Source organism: Malaclemys terrapin, chromosome 5 (genome assembly GCF_027887155.1).
Source record: "Malaclemys terrapin pileata isolate rMalTer1 chromosome 5, rMalTer1.hap1, whole genome shotgun sequence".
Taxonomy (NCBI): domain Eukaryota; kingdom Metazoa; phylum Chordata; order Testudines; family Emydidae; genus Malaclemys; species Malaclemys terrapin.
This window is the reverse complement of record NC_071509.1, coordinates 50,829,973-50,839,636: the sequence shown is the minus strand read 5'-3', so window position 1 is coordinate 50,839,636 and position 9,664 is coordinate 50,829,973. Positions and strand designations below refer to the sequence as shown.

The 9,664-nt window shown below is 43.0% G+C and overlaps 1 protein-coding gene across 1 annotated transcript in view; it reads left to right on the top strand.

Annotated features, from left to right (window-relative positions):
- Positions 1–3,648: 3,648 nt before the first annotated feature.
- Positions 3,649–9,664, top strand: part of FRYL (FRY like transcription coactivator) — a 397,117-nt gene continuing 391,101 nt past the window's right edge. Inside the window, exon 1 of the mRNA XM_054029368.1 lies at positions 3,649–3,834. The gene's annotated coding sequence lies outside the window, so the exon portion shown is untranslated. The remainder of the gene's footprint in view (positions 3,835–9,664) is intronic.

Genomic DNA, 9,664 nt, shown 5'->3' with positions numbered 1-9,664 from the left:
TGATCTTGGTCTTTTCAAACTCAGTGCAGCAACTCTGATGCCCCTTCTCAAAACTCTGCATGACAGTGAACATCCAGAATGCACGGTTTCAGTTTGAATCTCAGAGATCTAGATGTTTTCATTATTAGTTATTATTCTTATGCTAAGGGAAATTAGAGAGGCTATCAAAATTAAGAACTCAATAATAGTGGGGGATTTCAATTTTGCCCATATTGACTGGGAACATTTCACTTCAGGACGAAATGCAGAGATAAAATTTCTCGATACTTTAAATGACTGCTTCATGGAGCAGCTGGTACGGGAACCCACAAGGGCAGAGGCAACTCTAGATTTAGTCCTGAGTGGAGCGCAGGAGCTGGTCCAAGAGGTAACTATAGCAGGACCGCTTGGAAATAGTGACCATAATACAATAGCGTTCAACATCCCTGTGCTGGGAAGACCATCTCAACAGCCCAACACTGTGGCATTTAATTTCAAAAGGGGGAACTATGCAAAAATGAGGGGGTTAGTTAAACAGAAGTTAAAAGGTACAGTGACTAAAGTGAAATCCCTGCAAGCTGCATGGGCGCTTTTTAAAGACACCATAATAGAGGCCCAACTTCAATGTATACCCCAAATTAAGAAACACAGTAAAAGAACTAAAAAAGAGCCACCATGGCTTAACAATCATGTAAAAGAAGCAGTGAGAGATAAAAAGACTTCCTTTAAAAAGTGGAAGTCAAATCCTAGTGAGGCAAATAGAAAGGAGCATAAACGCCGCCAAATTAAGTGCAAGAATATAATAAGAAAAGCCAAAGAGGAGTTTGAAGAACGGCTAGCCAAAAACTCCAAAGGTAATAACAAAATGTTTTTTAAGTACATCAGAAGCAGGAAGCCTGCTAAACAACCAGTGGGGCCCCTTGATGATCGAGATACAAAAGGAACGCTTAAAGACGATAAAGTCATTGCGGAGAAACTAAATGGATTCTTTGCTTCAGTCTTCACGGCTGAGGATGTTAGGAAGATTCCCAAACCTGAGCTGGCTTTTGTAGGTGACAAATCTGAGGAACTGTCATGGATTGAAGTGTCACGAGAGGAGGTTTTGGAATTAATTGATAAACTTAACATTAACAAGTCACCGGGACCAGATGGCATTCACCCAAGAGTTCTGAAAGAACTCAAATGTGAAGTTGCGGAACTGTTAACTAAGGTTTGTAACCTGTCCTTTAAATCGGCTTCTGTACCCAGTGACTGGAAGTTAGCTAATGTAACGCCAATATTTAAAAAGGGCTCTAGAGGTGATCCCGGCAATTACAGACTGGTAAGTCTAACATCTGTACCGGGCAAATTAGTCGAAACAATAGTTACGAATAAAATTGTCCGACACATAGAAAAACATAAACTGTTGAGCAATAGTCATCATGATTTCTGTAAAGGGAAATCGTGTCTTACTAATCTATTAGAATTCTTTGAAGGGGTCAACAAACATGTGGACAAGGGGGATCCAGTGGACATAGTGTACTTAGATTTCCAGAAAGCCTTTGACAAGGTCCCTCACCAAAGGCTCTTATGTAAATTAAGCTGCCATGGGATAAAAGTGAAGGTCCTTTCATGGATTGAGAACTGATTAAAAGACAGGGAACAAAGGGTAGGAATAAATGGTAAATTCTCAGAATGGAGAGGGATAACTAGGGGTGTTCCCCAAGGGTCAGTCCTCAGACCGATCCTATTCAACTTATTCATAAATGATCTGGAGAAAGGGGTAAACAGTGAGGTGGCAAAGTTTGCAGATGATACTAAACTGCTAAAGATAGTTAAGTCCAAAGCAGACTGTGAAGAACTTCAAAAAGATCTCACAAAACTAAGTGATTGGGCAACAAAATGTCAAATTAAATTTAATGTGGATAAATGTAAAGTAGTGCACATTGGAAAAAATAACCCCAACTATACATACAATATGATGGGGGCTAATTTAGCTACAACAAGTCAGGAAAAAGATCTTGGAGTCATCGTGGATAGTTCTCTGAAAATGTCCACGCAGTGTGCAGAGGCGGTCAAAAAAGCAAACAGGATGTTAGGAATCATTAAAAAGGGGATAGAGAATAAGACTGAGAATATATTATTGCCCTTATATAAATCGATGGTACGCCCTCATCTCGAATACTGCGTACAGATGTGGTCTCCTCATCTCAAAAAAGATATACTGGCACTAGAAAAGGTTCAGAAAAGGGCAACTAAAATGATTAAGGGTTTGGAACGGGTCCCATATGAGGAGAGATTAAAGAGGGTAGGACTCTTCAGCTTGGAAAAGAGGAGACTAAGGGGGGATATGATAGAGGTATATAAAATCATGAGTGATGTGGAGAAAGTGAATAAGGAAAAGTTATTTACTTATTCCCATAATACAAGAACTAGGGGTCATCAAATGAAATTAATAGGCAGCAGGTTTAAAACAAATAAAAGGAAGTTCTTCACGCAGCGCACAGTCAACTTGTGGAACTCCTTACCTGAGAAGGTTGTGAAGGCTAGGACTATAACAGAGTTTAAAAGAGAACTGAATAAATTTATGGTGGTTAAGTCCATTAATGGCTATTAGCCAGGACGGGTAAGAAATGGTGTCCCTTGCCTCTGTCTGTCAGAGGATGGAGATGGATGGCAGGAGAGAGATCACTTGATCATTGCCTGTTAGGTTCACTCCCTCTGGGGCACCTGGCATTGGCCACTGTCGGTAGACAGGGTACTGGGCTAGATGAACCTTTGGTCTGACCCGGTATGGCCTTTCTTATGTTCTTATGTTCTGTTCTTATTCATTTATATGGTTCCCAGAGTGTGGTTGGTGGTGGACAGGTCTGAACCCCAGCTGGAAATCCAATTTCAAATTGGTTCCAGCTGACCAAGCAGGTTTTTAGAACTTATGGTCTAGTGGTTCTCGGGGGCTGCTGCACCCCTCAGTTTAGATTCAGTCTGTACGCGTGAGAGAGAGCTGTGGATCGACGGGATCTGGGAAGGGAAGTGAGAAGAGAGACTGAGTAAGCAATCCAGGAACCCCACTCCCCTAAAATCTGGGGATAAATAGGCTCCAGATAACTGGAGAAGGATAAGGGATTAGACTTGATCCCCCGGAGATACAGAACAGGCCCAGCTTTCTTCAAGGAAGGACTCTGTCCACCCGTTTCGCGTCAGAATATTTCTTGTGAGTTTTTCACATATGGGAATTATACCACAGTCCCTTCGCGCAATGGAAGTGTAAAGACTTTTTACAGCGTCCCTAACACTGCGGAAGACATTTAAAGGGTTAGGCTCTCATTTTAGTTTAGAAGCTCATTTCGCAGCCTCCCCAGCATGCACAAAGGCCTCTGAACTGTCGGAGCGCTCCCCATGACGGGCCGTCCAGAACCTAGGACCGACTTCCGTCTTGGCCCTGCAGCTCTACAGGAAGCTGGTCTACGTAGCCAATAGGAAGAGCACAGTCGCCACATGGCGGAGTGATTGGTTGAGACGATTGGCCGCCTCAGGGAGGGATTGCCCCCTATGAACCAATCAAGATGAATAATAGGGGCGGAGACAGATGAATGTCATCCATCTTCACCAATTAGTGTTTGTTCCTGTTTGAGAGCCGCTTGCCAATGGGGAGGGAGAGGAGGCGGGAAGAAGGAGCCGAACCGTCGAGTTATCGAGGAGGGGAAGGAGCGATCGGGATAAAGCCGGGGGAGACGCCGATGGAGATTTAATTCACTAATCGGTTCCTAGCCCTTAAAGGGGCCGTAGTAGCAGGTTGAGGCGGTGGCGCTGTGGAGTGCGGGTGTTCTCAGCGGTGGCGGAGGTAGCGGTGAGAGAACCACTTTAATTGGTGGGGTAGGTAACTCGGCGCCGGTGTGTGTGTGGGACTCATTCATTATTGGAGAATGGAGGCCGCCTGCTCCCAACGGAAATAGAACGTTAGGGGTCGGGGAACTGCCGTCGCGCGACCCGCTGTAAACAAGGCAGTGCAAACGATGGTGGCGCGCGAGCGGCGTCTCTGTAGCTGGCCCGGCCCGGACCCTGGCTCGTGCTGCTTTGTTTACAGCTTGGGGGCGGCTGTGTTGGGAGAGTTCCCCAACGGTGCCTCGGGCTGGGCACAGCGCCAGTCCCCGCTCCTCGGAGCAGGGCAGCCTGAACCCCCCCTTGCGCCCGGTGGGTTCATCCGTGTCTGTAACGGGCGAGCGCTGCTTGGAGGCTGGGTTGCGGGGCGCCCCTCGGGGCCGATCCTCTCCCCCGGCCCGAAGCTACTCGGTGGTATGAGGGGACCCGGTTCTCTGCCGGGGCGGGGATGTGCGCTCCCTAGTCCCTTAGCAGTCATAGCAGAGCCGTGACCGTCGGCCTCTAGGAGCGGCTGCTCTCGCGGCCTCTCCCCGCCCCCCAAGCAGGGCGCTCCCCAGGCATCGCTGCCTCGCACACCCGCAGGTTCTGTGTCTGGGCTGCGCGCAGCTAGAGGCGACAGTGGTCCCTGGCGGCGGCGCGGGAGCTCGCTGGCTGGTATCGCTGGCACAGTAGGATCCTCCACAGAGCGGCTTGTGTTCGGGGCCGCTGGCCTCCGCCTGGCCCAGCAGGAGCGGACGGCGGTTCAGCGCCTTGCGGGCTCTCCACACTGGCGGGGCCTGTTACCAGTAGAGCTGGGGGAAAGCGGAGAGAAACTGCTATTGGGGGGGCCTGGGAACCCTCCCGCCCCCATTCCCACGCCAGATTGGCTCCCGCTCAGCCAGTGCTAGGCCCTCAGGGGCACCGGGAGGAGGCCCGTGAGCTGGGGGTGAAACATTGTTTCCCGGGCGCTCTCTAGGGTTTGGTAACAAAGTTAATCTCCGCTCGGTGCGGTGTGTGAGAGGCCGCTGGCTCTAGGCTGGAGCTGCATTCAACTTCCAGTGTGAAACTGGGACTGAGAGAAATGGTTGTTTTGACAGACTTCCGGGGGGGGGGGGGGGGGAGAGAGAAGAAACACTTTCAAAGCCTAGTTCAGACTCCCAAGGAAACGTGTGGTACAAGTTCCCTGCTCTCGCCCCCCTCCCCGTCTTCACTTTATTTTCATTGTAAGATATTTGTATCCAAAGACAACTTATTTTTACACCTGCAGTTTATTTGATGGTGATGATGATACCTAATTCTTAGTATGGCAATAAATGTACATTACAATTTCTGATCAAAGTAGAAGAGGTACCTCTCCCCTCCTGCACATTTAACTGTAGTAGGAGGTCACATTTAATGAAAGCTATTCAATTTTATAGTCCAGATTCTAAACTTATATTACTATGCATGCATTTCTTTTTATTTGTATCTGCTACTCTTTCAAAGAGGTTGTTGAAATTGCAGTGGTACAGCTGCACCTGTGACTGCACATCTGTTTTTTTTTTTTTTTGAGATTCATCTGATATAGTGGCTATCCTAGGCAAATGTAACATTCTAAAAAATACAGAATTCAGACAAACAACAAAATAATAATCTACCATCCAGGACATGCAGATTTCCTTCTGTTAATTATTTGAAAAAACATCTTAAAACACACATTGCTACCCAAAATGATATTGCTAGAGCCAGCAATGCATCTTCAGCTAAAATGCCCATAGACTCAGCGGCATGATCAAGACTTAACAAAACAAACTAAGTAGGCCTTCCACAATACTCTAACCACCAAAACTGGGTTCTGATAGATTGTTGAGGAGAACAGTTTCCAGAAGCAACAGCTATCCATTGGTTCAGTTGTAAGGACTGAAAAATCAATCTTGAGACCAGACAGCAAGAGCATCAACTGACTGTGAGCCTATTTAGTATCTGACATCTGTAAAAGATGTAAACCATAGCAGCAAGCACGTTCGAATTCTGTACATTGAGTCTAATCATATAGCTAAAACAGGACCAAATTATCATCTTAGATATACTGTGTATCTCCAAAACTCTACCTTCCGCCGCCTCTGTTGGGGGTGGCATTTCGGGGGCGGGACCTTCCGCCGCCTAGGGTGGCAAAAAAGCTGATCGTGCTCCTGGTGAGGAACAGGGGAATACAGAGTACTGGATTCAGCAATAAACTAGCAGTTATTGTAAATTGATGAAAGCAATAGAATTATGCTGCAATTTTTAAGAATTATTTCCCCAATATATTCTTTTGTCACTGTGTTACAGCTTACATTAACAGTGGGAGTTTAACTTTAATACTTTACAATCACAGTGGAAGACTACAAAGTAAGTGTTGGAAAACCACACACTGATTCTTATCTTGTCATGCTGTTACAGGAAGGAAACAGAATATTTTGATAAAACTTACATGGCAGGTTAGTAAGCAAGGTATTTTAGGACAGAAACAAATTTCCCCTCCCTTCTGAGAAAGCTTGAGTTTAATTCAACACCACTTTATAGTGATAAAAAGTTATTGGCATTTGATGTCTGGTTTGAGTCAGCTTGACAGTGGATGGGTGGTCCTCATCACACAAACCGCTACCATAGCTGCTAAGTGGCTTCCAGGTTAGTAGCCTAAGCAAGAGAGGCCAAGATCTCTTAGGGATAAATATTAATTTCCTCATTTCTGGAAGTGGTCTCTCAGAGAGCAGGGTGGAAGCACACTGCTTTGGTGATATAGTAGATAGGTGTATTGACACTCCCCATGCTGCAGGTGTTTCTGTTATTTATTTATTTTATTCAAAAATTTAAGAGTTGTTTTCTCCCCCCTTGGTGTACACCCCCCACCCCCCCCCCCGGTTCTTGCCTAGAGATCACTTAGGTTAAAATTTGAAATGATTAAAAGAAACTAGTTTTATGAACTACTTATGGTAACTAACTTTGTGTTTCTGGTCATCTTGGACAGCTAAATTAGACCAGTCTGAATCTCCCTGCAGTAGCAAAACACAGATGTGTGTTGGTTTCTAGCAGTGCAGAGTGATGCTAAAATTGCCTCCACCCAAACAAGCCTCTTGTTTTAATTGAAGTACAATACTTATTGCAATACCCGATGTTGTGCCTGAGCAACTTGATAGTATCTCTTAAAACTTGAATTTAGTATGAGTGTACACATAGATACAGTTGTTTGTGCTCGCGTTAAATTTATTTTTCTGTGTACATTAATTAATATTCTCAAAGCGGTTGCTATTATGGCCTATGTGCAACTATCAGTATTTATATTTTATAGATAAGGTGTTCTGAGTAGGTGTAGTCTTTTTACTAGGGCTGTCACTTAATCGCAGTTAACTCATGCAATTAACTCAAAAATTAATCGTGATTCAAAAAATGAATCACTGTCAATCACAATTTTAATTGCACTGTTAAACAGTAGAATACCCATTAAAATTAATTAAATATTTTGGCTGTTTTTCTACATTTTCATATATATTGTGTTGTAATTGAAATCAAAGTGTTTATTATTTTTTATTACAAATATTTGCACTGTAAAATGATAAAAGAAATAGTATTTTTCAATTTGTTGTGAAAGTACAACTTACAAATGTAGAATTTTTGTTTTGTTACATAACTGTTTTGGTTTTTAGTGCAATGTAAAACCTCAGAGCTTACAAGTCCGCTCAGTCCTACTTCTTATCTTAGTGATTGGCTGAGCAAACAAGTTTGTTTTACAGGAGATAATGCTGCCCTCTTCTTATTTACAATGTCACCAGAAGGTGAGAACAGGTATTTGCATGGCACTTTTGTAGCTGGCATTGCAAGGTATTTATGTGCCAGATATGCTCAATATTTATATGCCCCTTCATGCTTTGGCCACCATTCCAGAGGACATGCTTCTATGCTGATGACGCTTGTTAAAAAAATAATTCATTAATTAAATTTGTGACTGAACTCTTTGGGGGAGAATTGTTTGTCCCCTGCTCTGTTTTACCTGCATTCTGCCATATATTTCATGTTATAGCAGTCTCGGATGATGACCCAGCACACGTTCATTTTAAGAACACTTTCGCTGTAGATTTCAGAAAACGCAAAGAAGGAAACAATGTGAGATTTCTAACCGATAGAAGGTTTAAGAATCTGAAGTGCCTTTCAAAATATGAGAGGGACAGGGAGTGGAGCATTCTTTCAGAAGTCTTAAAAGAGCAACACTCTGATGCAAAACTACAGAACCTGAACCACCAAAAAAGAAAATCAACCTTCTGCTGGTGGGCTCTGACTCAGATGATGAAAATGAACATGCGTTGATCTTTGGATTGTTATTGAGCAGAACCCATCATCAGCATGGACGCATGTCTACTGGAATGGTGATTGAAGTGCTAAAGATTCATATGTCCCTTCATATATCTGGCACGTAACTATCTTGCGACACCGCTACAACAGTGCCATGCGAACACCTGTTCTCACTTTCAGGTGATGTAAACAAGAAGTGGGCAAGCATTATCTCCTGCAAATGTAAACAAACTTGTTTGACTTAGTGACTCTAAAATTTTACATTGTTTTATTTTTGAATGCAGTTTTTTGTACATAATTCTACATTTGTAAGTTAAAATTTCTTGATAGAGATTGCACTACAGTACTTGTATTAGGTGAATTGAAAAATACTATTTCTTTTTTTTTACAGTGCAAATACTTGTAATTAAAAATAAATATAAAGTGAACACTGTACACTTTGTATTCTATGTTGTAATTGAAATTAATATATTTGAAAATGTAGAAAACATCCAAAAATATTTACATAAATGGTATTCTATTATTGTTTAACAATGTGATTAATCATGCCATTAATCACAATTAATTTTTTTAATCTCTTGACAACCCTACTTTTTACTTATTAGATCTTTGCTTTGACAGTTCTTTAAGGAAAGCAAGTTATAAAGCAGTGTACCCTGCACTTAGAGAAACTGGTTGTATTCTTTACCACTTAACACAGGGGGTTATTAAGCTGAACACTTAAACTGACTATAGCTCCTGTAGTATTACATGGGGAGAAACAATAGTCTGTCAGCTAACAATTAAACCATTTATGGGTTTATAGATCAAAACCAGCACCTTTAAATTTCATTCAGCAGTCAACTGGTAGACAGTGCAGATCATGGCTTATGGGTATAACATGCTCCCTGTGGGAAGGAACCAGGCAGAGGATTAGTATCCAATATTAGTTTTAAGGTGTGGCTCCATTTAAAGTACATTGCAGTAATCCAGTATTGAGGTGACAGAAGCATGGATATTTATGCTGAGATCTGCATCCAGAAGATCATAATATTTCCAAGCACATATGATTATCTTGAAAAATAAAACAATAATGCAGTTGCATGGAGTCCTGCTGAGTGTTCAGAAGCAGCTGATATTGAACATGACACTCCCTACCCCACTCCATCTCCAAAGTTGTAAAGTGAAGCAATAAATGGTGGTCAGATTTCCTCAGCTGGGATGCTCCTGCTTCTGCCATTTCTTGAGATTTTCCCCATTCTGCAATTGTTGTCTCAATCTTATCTGGGTTGAGTCTGAGACAGCTTGCACTTGGGGTCTTTTTGCTGCACCATGTGGGTTGGAATAGATGGAAACACAGAGATGGGTATCTTTCCTATACTGTGATCCATAATTCCCCTAATGATTTAAAAACTCATTGAACAGGAGGGGTGACAGAATATAACCTAGTAGAGCAGTGGTGGGCAACCTGTGGTCTACACGTGGTCTGTCAGGGTAATCTGTTGGCGGTCTGCCAGACAGTTTGTTTACATTTGCATGGCTACCTGCAGCTCCCAGT